The sequence below is a fragment of the Excalfactoria chinensis genome, chromosome 7 (assembly GCF_039878825.1).
Source record: "Excalfactoria chinensis isolate bCotChi1 chromosome 7, bCotChi1.hap2, whole genome shotgun sequence".
NCBI lineage: Eukaryota > Metazoa > Chordata > Aves > Galliformes > Phasianidae > Excalfactoria > Excalfactoria chinensis.
In genome coordinates this window covers 1,460,952-1,472,323 of record NC_092831.1, presented here as the reverse complement: position 1 = coordinate 1,472,323, position 11,372 = coordinate 1,460,952, and the positions used below count along the sequence as shown (strand labels likewise).

Genomic DNA, 11,372 nt, shown 5'->3' with positions numbered 1-11,372 from the left:
CCGCCATCTTGGGGACCATCCGCCATCTTGGGTCCAAAGGACATTGGGGTGGCTGCCCTCTCTTATCAATCAGATGAGCACAACTGCTTTATGAACATTTCACTATAGAAATGTTCCATGGGCATAGAAGTGCTCAGTGACTGATGCTTTTGGAACGGGGCAACAAAGATGGATAGTCTATAACCAAGCCAACTATGTGGGGTGGGTTGGACTTTTCCAATCTTAACAGTTCTGTGATTCTAACTGTTCTTGCACAGCATTGGGTAGAGGAGAGCTTCAGCACACATGGAAATCAGCTTTGAGAAGCCAGAAAATGTGGGCTGCTGTGAATTATCTTAGCAGATGTTCACTGTCTTAGCCAGTGGGCACTCATTCTCTAAAACGACCTCACGGAGTATCTTATTAAGGTAAAAGATAAATAAAGTAGAATGGGGTAGATTTACATGATTACAAATTTGAAGTAAAGAAAGCTCTGTCTCCTCTCTTACAGGGACTATAGAAGGCTTTCTTTCCTGAGCGATCCTTCTTTACATAGTATCTAAAGGAAAGGATCTCATGTGGATCCTGAGAGAGGCGTACAACTGACTTCATTCTGCACATGATGTCGGTGGGACGGGCTGAACTCATGGTGGGAGCTGTCAGGTGGAAGGTGCGGAGTGTGTGTGTTAAACATGGAGAAGTGAAAGAAAAGAGAACTGCAATTGTCTTTCAGCAGCAGCTCTTGGATTCAGGAGCAGACTGCGTCCAAGACTGTAGCCAGGCAGTCAGACACCGATGGAGTTCAAGACAGTTAATGTCCATTGAGATACACATAGCAGATGAGATGCAGTCATGAACAAAATCTGGGGAATGTCTGTGTCCTGGGCCAAAAAAATGCAGGAAAAAGCATGTCAAGATTCCTTGAAGGCTGAGCCAAATAACCTTTTGAATGGTACCCTCAAAGCTGCAACCAGGCTTGTGTTCATTGGCCGGAATAGTTTGCATGGTTAGCAGTCAGTTGGCACTGACTGCTGAAGTTCATTAGTTTTCAGAATTTCAACTTACGCCAAATCGATGGATAAAGAATTAGAACACGACATTGTTGCTTAGCAGATGTGGGATTACGCGTTCAGGAGGAAGCAGGAATATCTGTATAGCAGACTGAGAAGTTGGTTGGCCTTGAGGAAGCCTTCAGATCTCAGATCTTTTGCTTTTACTGGCCGTTCAGACAGCACTGAGTTGCACTCTGCTGGAACAGCGGTCACCTTGTGCCACCGAATTCAGTAGGAGCTCTACCCATAGGGAAATTATTGTCACAGTTTCAAATGCTCTTATCTGATCAGTGGGTGAAACTGTGACCCTGTATTATTTTTTCTTGTAATTATTTTTCTGCCTTGACAATGGATAACTGTTTACTATTGCTTTGTAAACACAATGTTGGTTACTAATGAGATGAGTAAAAGGGAGAGGTTTATCTGGAGTAGCCAGGGAGGAGGAGGAGGTGGTGATGTTATGACCTAAGTACATCAGATTTCAGAATTAAATGTCAGGGTGGCAGGCTGTTCTCCAGTAACCATAATCATGATGGGAAGTCACCACGGATCTGAAAGAGCCTCCTTTCTCTTAAACTCCAGGGAATGCAGCAAAGCCAATCTGTTTACATGGCCTGCTTTGGGATTTGCACTGAACAGTGTGTTTGTGCTTGTTTTGGGAAGGAGATGCTGAACTGGAGCAAGTCCCTTAACTCTGGAGTTGACTTCGAGTTTGTTTGTTAGCTGATTTTCTATGAATTCAGTGTTAACCACGTATGAATCAATGTAATGGGAAAAGCGTTGATTTCATAACTCTGAAGAATCCAGTTAAAGGGGAATATCAAGGAGTACAACATAGTATAGAGTACAAGAAGCTTTAAGACTCTTGGGATTTCTGTGAGCAAACTGCATTGATACCAAACTTGTTCTTTAGGAATCTGAAAAAGCTCCTGATAAACCTAGAAATGTGAACTGGAAACTTCAGAAGAGAACCCCGATCCTTCTAGCAGCACAGTATTGGAACTCAGCTATAGCAGGAAATACCCAGATTAAGCTGGAAGAGCGGTTACAGCCATAAGGCTGTTTTTAATTCGTACCTAAACAAGTTGACCATGCCTCAGTATGGTAAGAATCTGATGGCCTTATCTTCAGAGGGAGAGTATTTGGGTTCTTTTCAAGTCAGAATAGATCCGAAGAAGGAGGTAAATAGAATTAAGTGCTTAGTTCATAGCTGTGATCATGAAAACCTTGCTCAGTGCCTGACCCTTGAACCTGGATACAAAACAACCTTGTTCTCTAGACAGGTCTAGTGGTGTCTCAGTGCTGGCAGTTCTGGGATTCTTTAGCTTAATATTAAGAAGCCACTGAGGTGTTGCAATGGTGCTTTGATGGATCTTGGGTATTTTGATGGAACCATATTCTACAGCTATCCAGTGTGTTTGGTGCTCCCTTTCAAAACAAGCTGCCTTCAAAACAAGCCAGGCTGCCTTAAGGGGAAGATGACAACCTACAACCAACCAACAAACCCTGGTCAAACAGAGATGCCTCCTATCTGTCCTTAGTCCAGTGCCAGGGCCTGGAGAGGAGCAGATCTAAATCTTATAGTGTATTCTTGGTAGCTGTAGGTGATCTTTTATGCAGTGTGCTGACAGTTCTAACGTCACTGCTGAGGTCTCATAGCCTACAGCTCTCCAATGTTGGTGTCAAAGAGACAACAAGGACCCATGGATGACTGTGTCTCAGAAGAAGCTGCCCCATATACTCTTGCCATTCATTTTCCCCTGACCTGAGTGTTTATGTGACCAAGTGACTATTTAGAGTGGGAAATGAACCAGCTTAAAAACCCTGACAGAAGCTGGGTTTTAGCTGACTTTCATCCACTTTATCTTACGTCCAAAAAGCAGTGTGACATCCCACTAGGGGGTGGCATGAAACAGAGTCAGTAGGCTCAGTGGGGCTTATTTCAGTGGTTCTGCCAGTGCAACATGGCTTAAAGAACTCATCTAAATACAGCATAATTCCCTGATGTAGTACACAGAGCCTTGGGGCCATAGAGGAGGTTCCAGATTTTGTTTCAAGAGGCCCACATTTAGGGCATTACAAATATTGTTGCTTTTTTCAGTCTTTTTAACTAACAAGGCAAGAGAGAGATATATACCTCAAAATGAACATCCAGCAACTTCAGCTGTCAAATATCTTTCTCTTACAGAAGTATAAGTCAGAATCCAACACCAAGTTGGGAAATAAATACTTCATACCAATCTACATCCTTTACAGGAAGGATTCTGGTATGTGTCCAAACAGACTTGGGAATGTTTCAGCTTCTCTAAGATGTGTGTCCCAGAGCACAGTACTATGAGGCAATACAGTGGTTTAGTAAATAGTCCCAGCATGACTGCTTGAAGGCAAACAATGAAGAAGAAATCATCTAAGATGCACGTTGCTACGCTTGAATCACATGCCGGTTCTCGGGCTGTAAATCACTGCATGTTAATGAAATGCTTCTTTCAGATAATGTTGTTAGTGCTTCAGTGTGGATTACTGGTTTATATAAGCAGAATAAATTCCAGCACGCAGGCCATTTTGTACTGAGAGGTCATAGGTGAGAGGGAAGGAACAGTAGAAGGAGAAGTCCTTGTTGTCAGTCTCAGTCTCATTTCTCTCCTCTGTAGTAGATGGCTAGAAATGGGTCGGTTATATTCCTTAGGAATAAAAACCACTGCCTCCATGGTCCCAGGTGTGAGCAGGTATGGACTGAGCTGTGGCCATAGCAAAGGCTGTGCTCAAGGGCATGGCATTTCTGGGGTGCAAATGACAGATATTTGAAGTTGCCCATATGGAACAAGGATGTTTTCTGTTTCTTGCCAGATTCTGTAGTCAGCAGGATTTCTTCATGCCTCCACTGAATGCTCTGTCTAGGAAATCTGGGGGGGAATGCTTACCTAAGTGCCTTAGTCTCTGGAAATGCTTTTTGAAAGAGATTGTGAGATTTCTCCCATCTTTCATTTCCAAAGAGTATGTAATACTTACCATGTGTCATGAAAGAAACACTGAGTGTAAAAGCATGCAAGATTCCAACTTAAATAGAAAGCCGTGGTACAGCTGGGCTAAGTTAAGAAGTAGATGTTTGTAAGTGAAAGTGTGGTGACTCCTTATTTAGTGGGTATCTCAGGGAAGTAAGGTAACGCCAGCTGGAGCTCTGTGCTCTGCAAGGTCGAACACAAGCCATTCTGTGGTGATATTACTGGGAAAGCTCAGAGCTCAAAATGCTGAACCGAGGTCACTGCCTGAAAAACTGTTAATGGGAACTGACTGCATTGGGTTAGTTATATGGTTATTGATGGTGCTGGTTTGGTCAGTTCATGTCAATCCCTAGTGTAGACAAGCCCTAGGATTTATTAAATCACAGAACAGTGTTTAAGTATTAGCTTCCATGAGCTTTAACAAACCTAACCTGACTGGGAAAATGGAGTGAAAATGGAAAGCTCACATCTTTAGAGAATGCAGCTTCTCTTTCCAACTTCTGCTCCATCCTGAAGCCTTTTGGCAGAGCCTGGGTTGCAGAATACCGAATAGATATTTGCATGTAATTCATTTTCATCTCTCCTTTTTGTTGGAAGGAGCGGTGTGAAGCCAAGCACTGACTGACGGCTGTCTCCTATTCTGTGGAAATCCCTCTTACCTTCTCCACAAAGACATTTCCGCAGACAGGTCCTCCAGGGAATATAGAAAAGATTTCAGGGGTGTTTTGTTCTTTTTGTTTCTTTTTTTTTGTTTAAATTACCATGGGTTTAGTTGTTCTGGATGAACTCCTATGGCCATTTCTTCCCATGCTTGTGCACATAAAGAGATCTTCTGAAGGTAAAGACACAACAGCTGCTAAACCAGCTCACTTCCAAACAGCGCTGCTAACTCTGAGGGCTTTGTCTCATCTTTGGAGGGTATTTTTCTTAGCACTGTTGTTCTGCTGCTGATTCTGGCTGAAGGTGTTTTGCTGTGCCCAGCTTTTGAATGAGCGGCATGTGTTCCCTGATACCCTTTCTCAGATCTGACATGTCATCATCGTTACACGCTAAGTCAACATTGACAATGTCCAGTGTGATGTTATTTGCAGCTGAAGGCAGCCTTAGAGTACAGCGTGTGCATGTATCAATGTCTACTTTGATTATTTGCCCCCGGAGAACTTGATGGCCATTTTAGGGAGGAGAAAACTGTTAACAAACGTAGGCAAAAGACAGTTGTGCAGAGTAAGGAAATACATCGGGGTCAAAATATTCAGTGCCTTCAGACTGAGTGCATTTTACTTTTCATTTCAGATGTATCAGAAAATAGTCATATTTTGTAATGAAGGCATTGAAAACTTGAAAGGAAACGAAATACTTCAAACACAATTATAATATCGACCCCAAATTCGTCTGTTTTGATTTTATTTTTTAATCACTTTATTTTAAAGAAACAGAAAAAGGTATTTTTTTTTCTAACTTTTCTTCTTTGGCTTGGCCAGTAGTTGGGATGTTTGTGTGCTTTACTGCTTTGGTTGGACCTCTGCACAAAGGCTTCTCAGTAATTAGCTAAGCAGCACAAGTGCAGGCAGTAAGAATCACATCAAAGTGTGGGACACTCAACATTCAGGGAAGTTTGGGTAAGATATGTGTCATTCTGGCTTTTTGGAAAGATGATTCATTCAGCACTACAGATGCATTGCGGTTCTGTATTAGGGATATTGATTTTTTATTCATTGCAGCTGTGAATATTCAGAGAGGACATTGCAGGAATTCTGGAATGACAGCCAGTCCTTCTCCCCCTGCTTACACTGGGCAGCTCTTCACGTATTCTGCTCAAGTCAAGCTGGCTTTCCTATAAGATTTCTGAAGCTGTTCTGCAAACAACTGACGACTGAAAGCTGAATGTTTGCCACATGGAGGGCAGCACGGATCTGGAAATGATAGAAAAGGAGAAGGCTCAGGTAACAAATAGGACCCCTTTCAGTGAGGGAAGGAGCCTTGCACACTACTTGTTCCTGAGATCAACAAGAACTCCCTTTCTACCCTTTCACCTTCAAATGGCGAGATGTTTTTGTGTTCCATTTATATCCCTGTTTTTGTACTTGCTGCCTTGTCAGTTCTTTCTTAGCAAGGTAACAAACAAATGAATATCAATCAACTGCATTCTAAATAAACAGAAAGCAGCAGCTGTAAGACCACTGGTGCCTCTGACCAAAAACATTTGACAGCAATTAAGTGGTTTACATTTATCCAGTTTTGACACATGTGTGATATTGGTTGAACAAAAATGCAGCTCGTCGATGTAGTCATACAATTGAGTTAATCCCTCTTGAAAAGGATTGCTTTGCCTATTTGGTTTGTTATTTATAAGGAGGTATTCTGATGGTGTGAAAGAAGGGCCAAAGCTGAAAGCTGGCAGAGGAAGAGAAGCAAAGTCAGAGCTTGAAAAACAAGGAAAAATAAATATTATGTAAACAAAATCTGGTCAATCACATTCTGCCAAGTCTGTGAACAAAACAAAAGGGCACCTTCATGAACACGAGTAGGACGAGTTTAAGATTACAGTCATGTAAAAATGACTTAGTGGAAAAATGCTGGTGTGGGACAAGAGGGCTCGTTTTCTTTCACAATGAGGAAGAGAGCAAAGAAATTGTACCTTCATAAAAATAAAAGACTAATAGCAACTCCGTAACACATACGTCCATATAACCTGGGAAGGAGACAGTGGTTCACAGCCAAGGGAAATAAATAAAGCAAGAGTGGAACCACTGGGTGATTGGAAGAGGAAAGTATGATGCTATCCACAGCAAAGAACTTAGTCAGTAGTATTGCACATCAAAAGCTGGGGATTGCCACTTTGGTAAGACTAGACTGCTAGTAGCCAGTCCCTGAATAGAGATGGTGGTGGTTGTCAGTAACTACCTGGAGAAAAGCCTACAAACACTGTAACCTCAGATGCAGGGGAACCAACCCTCCCCATTATATCACCATGTCTATATATTATAACACCACTTGTGCAACTGGGCATTTCCAGGATTGTGACACCCTACCAAGAATATTAGTTGGCATTTTGTGGAATGCTGTAATCATGGAATTCACAGACCTCCAAGATCGAGTCCAACCATCAGTCCATCACCACTATGCTCACTATACCATGTTTCCAAGTGCTACATCTGTGCATTGCTGGAAGACCTCCAGGGAGCTGCATACATGAGAGACAGTGGCTTGTTTGTCTCCAAATCACAGAGCGTGAATTGTGGCCCCATGTAAGCAAATCCATTGCCTAACTCTTTACAGAAGACTAGAAAATGCGTGACGGAGATCTAGTGCATGATATGGAATGGAAGAAAAGGAAACAGAAAACAGCTGATAAAGCCATGGAGTGACCACAGAATTGGGAAAAGACATAAATTTGATTTCCTCCGAAGCTGAATCAGCAGGAGGGAGGAGGAGAGAATGAATATGCAGTGTGGTAGGAAATGAGTATTATTGGCATAAAGGGACGTCTTAAGCAATGACTACTGAGACTAATGCACCGGGTTTGTTATCACCGTGCTCATCTCTGTGAGTTTCAGGAAGGAATTTCTCACAATACTGCAAAGCAGATTGATGTTCATGGGCAGCTTTTATGGGTTTGGAGGCACTGCCCTTGAGCTACAAGGAGACTGAGGGCAAGGGAGGATTCTGCTGTACCGTGCCAGTATCTGGGATGGATGCAGTCCTTAGCAAAGGGCATTCTGATGGAAGATGCCTGTATTCAGTTATAAATCTGACATAGCACACAAGATGAGGTGAGATGACTGGAAAGAAAAGTGTTTGAGGGAGGAATCGGGGCAGCGAGCGAATAGAGGCTGAGGAGTCCTTGACTGAGCACAAGCACTGCCCTGAGACAACTGAACCGTGGGTGTGTTATCAACGTGGTTTTTCTCCTGAATCCAAAACACTGCCCCATGTCAGCTGCTGGGGATCAAAGCCCAATCAAAGCCAGGATGTTGCTGGAAAGAAAATGTATGTATATAGAGCAGACCTCATCTTTTATATTGCAAAGCAGGCTGATGGCTTTTTGAACGTTAGCATGGTCTGATCATTCCCTTCTTTAATTTGCCTGCGATGAATATTGGTTGGAAACAAAGCATTGGGAGCATGGAGCAGGACAGGTTTTGATGACCACTTACAAGGTCAGTTTTTCAAACTATTTGGGTACCTGGCAGGACATCCATGAGCAATCCTGCCTCCACTCAAGGGAGTGTTTTGCTTCTGAAGATTGCATGCCTGCCTCTGTGCACTGGGGTGGAGATCATTCATCTCCCGGTGCCACAACAGTGAATAGTCAGGCAGTTCATGTAGATACACATACTGTAAGAAAGGGAAAGCATTTTTTGCTTTCTGTGGAAGTAGTTATTCACTGTAACTTATTCACTGCCCCATAAGTCAGAATGTCTACATGGCACACTGCCCCATAAGTCAGCATGTCTACATGGCACACATGAAAGGGTTTCTTAGAAGGCCTCATTTTAGAGCATGTAAGCTTACAGGAATGTTTATTTCCTCAAATCTTTTGGACACACAGTCTTTCTTGCAGTAATTATCTCCATGTGGTTAAAAAGGCACCACAGATTTGACACCAAAGTTATTTTCATCAGTGTAAAAATAAGTAATATATAACATTTCTAAACTTAATTGCTTTGTGAATACAAGGCGATTCGTGTAAGCTTGACAGATGCTAACATTCTTATGGACAGGTTTACCAAAAAGAAGCACATAACCTTTTAAATAGAATCTCTATGTATGTGTTTGTGCATCTTTACGTTCCTCTTGGTGACTGAGCTCAGCCTGCTGTCAGCCCAGCACGAATGGTTAATTGATGGGGTGAAACCTGTGTGTGTGACTTCAGCATCCCAGCTGCAGCAGCACGGCACAGAGCTCTGTGGTCCATGCTGGGAGCTTCTCCAGAGCTTCCTCTGCATGCTGCAGCAAGTTCAGCTTCCCAGCAGACAAGAAAATGTCCCTGTAATAGCACCACCATTGGTTGAGAAACATAGGTTATTTTGGAGTATTCCTGCCATGGCACCCATTCTTCAGTGTCGTGTTCTAAAAACTGCTTCTACGTGCGTGTTTTTGGAACATGTGGGTTTTTTCATATATTACTGTAGTTCTAAACTGTAAACATGAAAGAATATCCACGAGGCACTCGTAAATGTTGTGTCTGTGTATATTTTTGGTTTTTATAGGTCCAACTTTTGTATTTAGAATTACTGTCATTGTAGGACTTCAGCTAACAAATATTTCAACTTGGAGTTTTTTGTAAGTGAATCTGTTTTACTTTCTTACCACCTGCTCTTAATAATCCCAAATGTTTTTTGTTTGTTCTGCTTTCACATGAGGGTTTTGTTTGCTTTGTATTATTTTACTGTTTGAATCTATGGCATCATTATGCACAAGGGTTGATTCTCACTTCCTGGGAGGTTGTGATTGAATGGGCACTGTTGTGTGACTAAGAAACAAAGGAGAGTCCTAAAGTATTTGGTAATAAGACACAATGCTCTCTCAAACATTAACACCGTGACAGTAAAGAGTAAAATCATTGGCCAAATAAGTTCTCATTATAAAATTCTCCTAAATGGCATCATCTGAAGCTTGTAGAGGACAGGAAAAGTTATGAAATTGGGTTCGAATTTCCTTTTGTCTTTTCTGCTAGCTCAGTAAATGTGTGACAACTTGGAAAACATCTTCTGTAAATTCATTGGAAAGTGAATTCCTCGGTAATTCAAAACAAAAAATGTAAGGCTTTCATCATTGCTGTTCCACAGCCCTCCATTTCTGTAACACTTGGCAGCTTCTGCTAATGCAGAAAGCATTCAGGAGAAGAGAGACTGGAGAAGTAGCTGAGTATATTGAGGTAGATCCCCCAGATCCCATTGGGTTCTCTTGTTTTGGATTTGTTTTCATCCATAAAGCAGTTTAATGTAATAGCTATCTTAAGTATGCCATTTAAAATCTGACTTATGATTTGAAACCCGGTTACTTGTAAATGACATTTCTCTGACAGCGAATGTCAAACTGGCATTCCGCACAAACCAAAACATCATCTGGACTATCACTGTGAGATTGCATGGAGCCTTTTGCAGGAGAACTCTGTTCAGTTCTGGCGTGACACCTCACGGAGGATGCAAGCCACCTGGAAAGGGGGCAGGAGAGAGAAACAGGGATGGCTGAGTGTCTAGGAAGTGTGGCTCCAGGAGAGATGAAAAGAGCAGCCTGTTTATTTGTAAGGAAGTGAGATGTGGTAACAGACATAACATAACTTTCCTGCTGCAGAGAAGCAGTACGGGATCTGTTCCTTCTGTCTGCTGGAGCAAAAAGAAGTCATAGGCTACAACTGCAGTAGGAAAGACTCTTGTTAGGGGATGATGTTTTGTTAAGAAAGGTGTATGGAGGGGTAAGCAGCAGGGGGCTGTGGAACTGCCACCACTGGAGGCTCAGAAGAGCAGACTACACTTGTATCTGTCAGGAATAGTTGTGATTGTCTGAGCTGTGTGGCAGATACTTGGGATCCAATGGCTCTTATGGTCTCCATGGAGTTCCTTGAGGGCGGGCTAATCCTTCCGCTTGTAGCTCCACGGCTCAGCTCATTAAGATAAAAAGAGTTTTAAGAAAGATTTTAAAATATGTACCAAGTGAGATATAAGCAAGATAGAACTGGAAGTGGGCTTCCTTCAAAGGGCGTTAGTTGCAAGGGCTCGAGCATCATCTCAGGATGAATTAGGTGTTTGTTCAGCATAAGTAGTTTGATTGTTCTACAAGTTGTCCGCTCATATGGTTCAAATCTGAGTTCAGCCCTTCAGCCTGTGTTTAAGCTATAGTAAGGGATGGTGCTGTTGTTGAGCTGACCTTTTCCTTTCTGTAGGTTAAATAGCTCTTCTTCCACACTCAGGTTTCCCACCATATGAATTCAGTCAGCGCTGTCATCCTGCCCCCCTTTTACACCAGCTCCTCCAGTTTTTTCCTGTAAGGAGAAGTTAACTTTCATTTTTCACTGTCTTTATCCCTATACTCCTTTTTCCTGCACATTCCACCAAGTAATGTTTTTCTCATGGAGATTCTGGTTTCTAACAGAAGACCTCCCAGTTAACAGGCTCTTACTGCGCGCCTTTCCATTTAAATATAGCATTCACGATGGCATTCTCGAACCTCTAAACAATGTAATTGCAATATATTCTATACCACTAATAGATCTTAAAGAGCTTAGAGAACGAAAGCTCCAAATATTTTCACTGCTTGTATAAAACAGGAGGAAAATGAAGAAGTCTACACGCTTAATATTTAAATCAATGCAAAAGAGAGTTGTGACCCACAT

At 42.2% G+C, this 11,372-nt stretch overlaps 1 protein-coding gene across 1 annotated transcript in view; it reads left to right on the top strand.

Annotated features, from left to right (window-relative positions):
• TNFAIP6 (TNF alpha induced protein 6) overlaps window positions 1–11,372 on the top strand; it is a 35,433-nt gene that overhangs the window by 9,356 nt on the left and 14,705 nt on the right. The window lies entirely within an intron of this gene.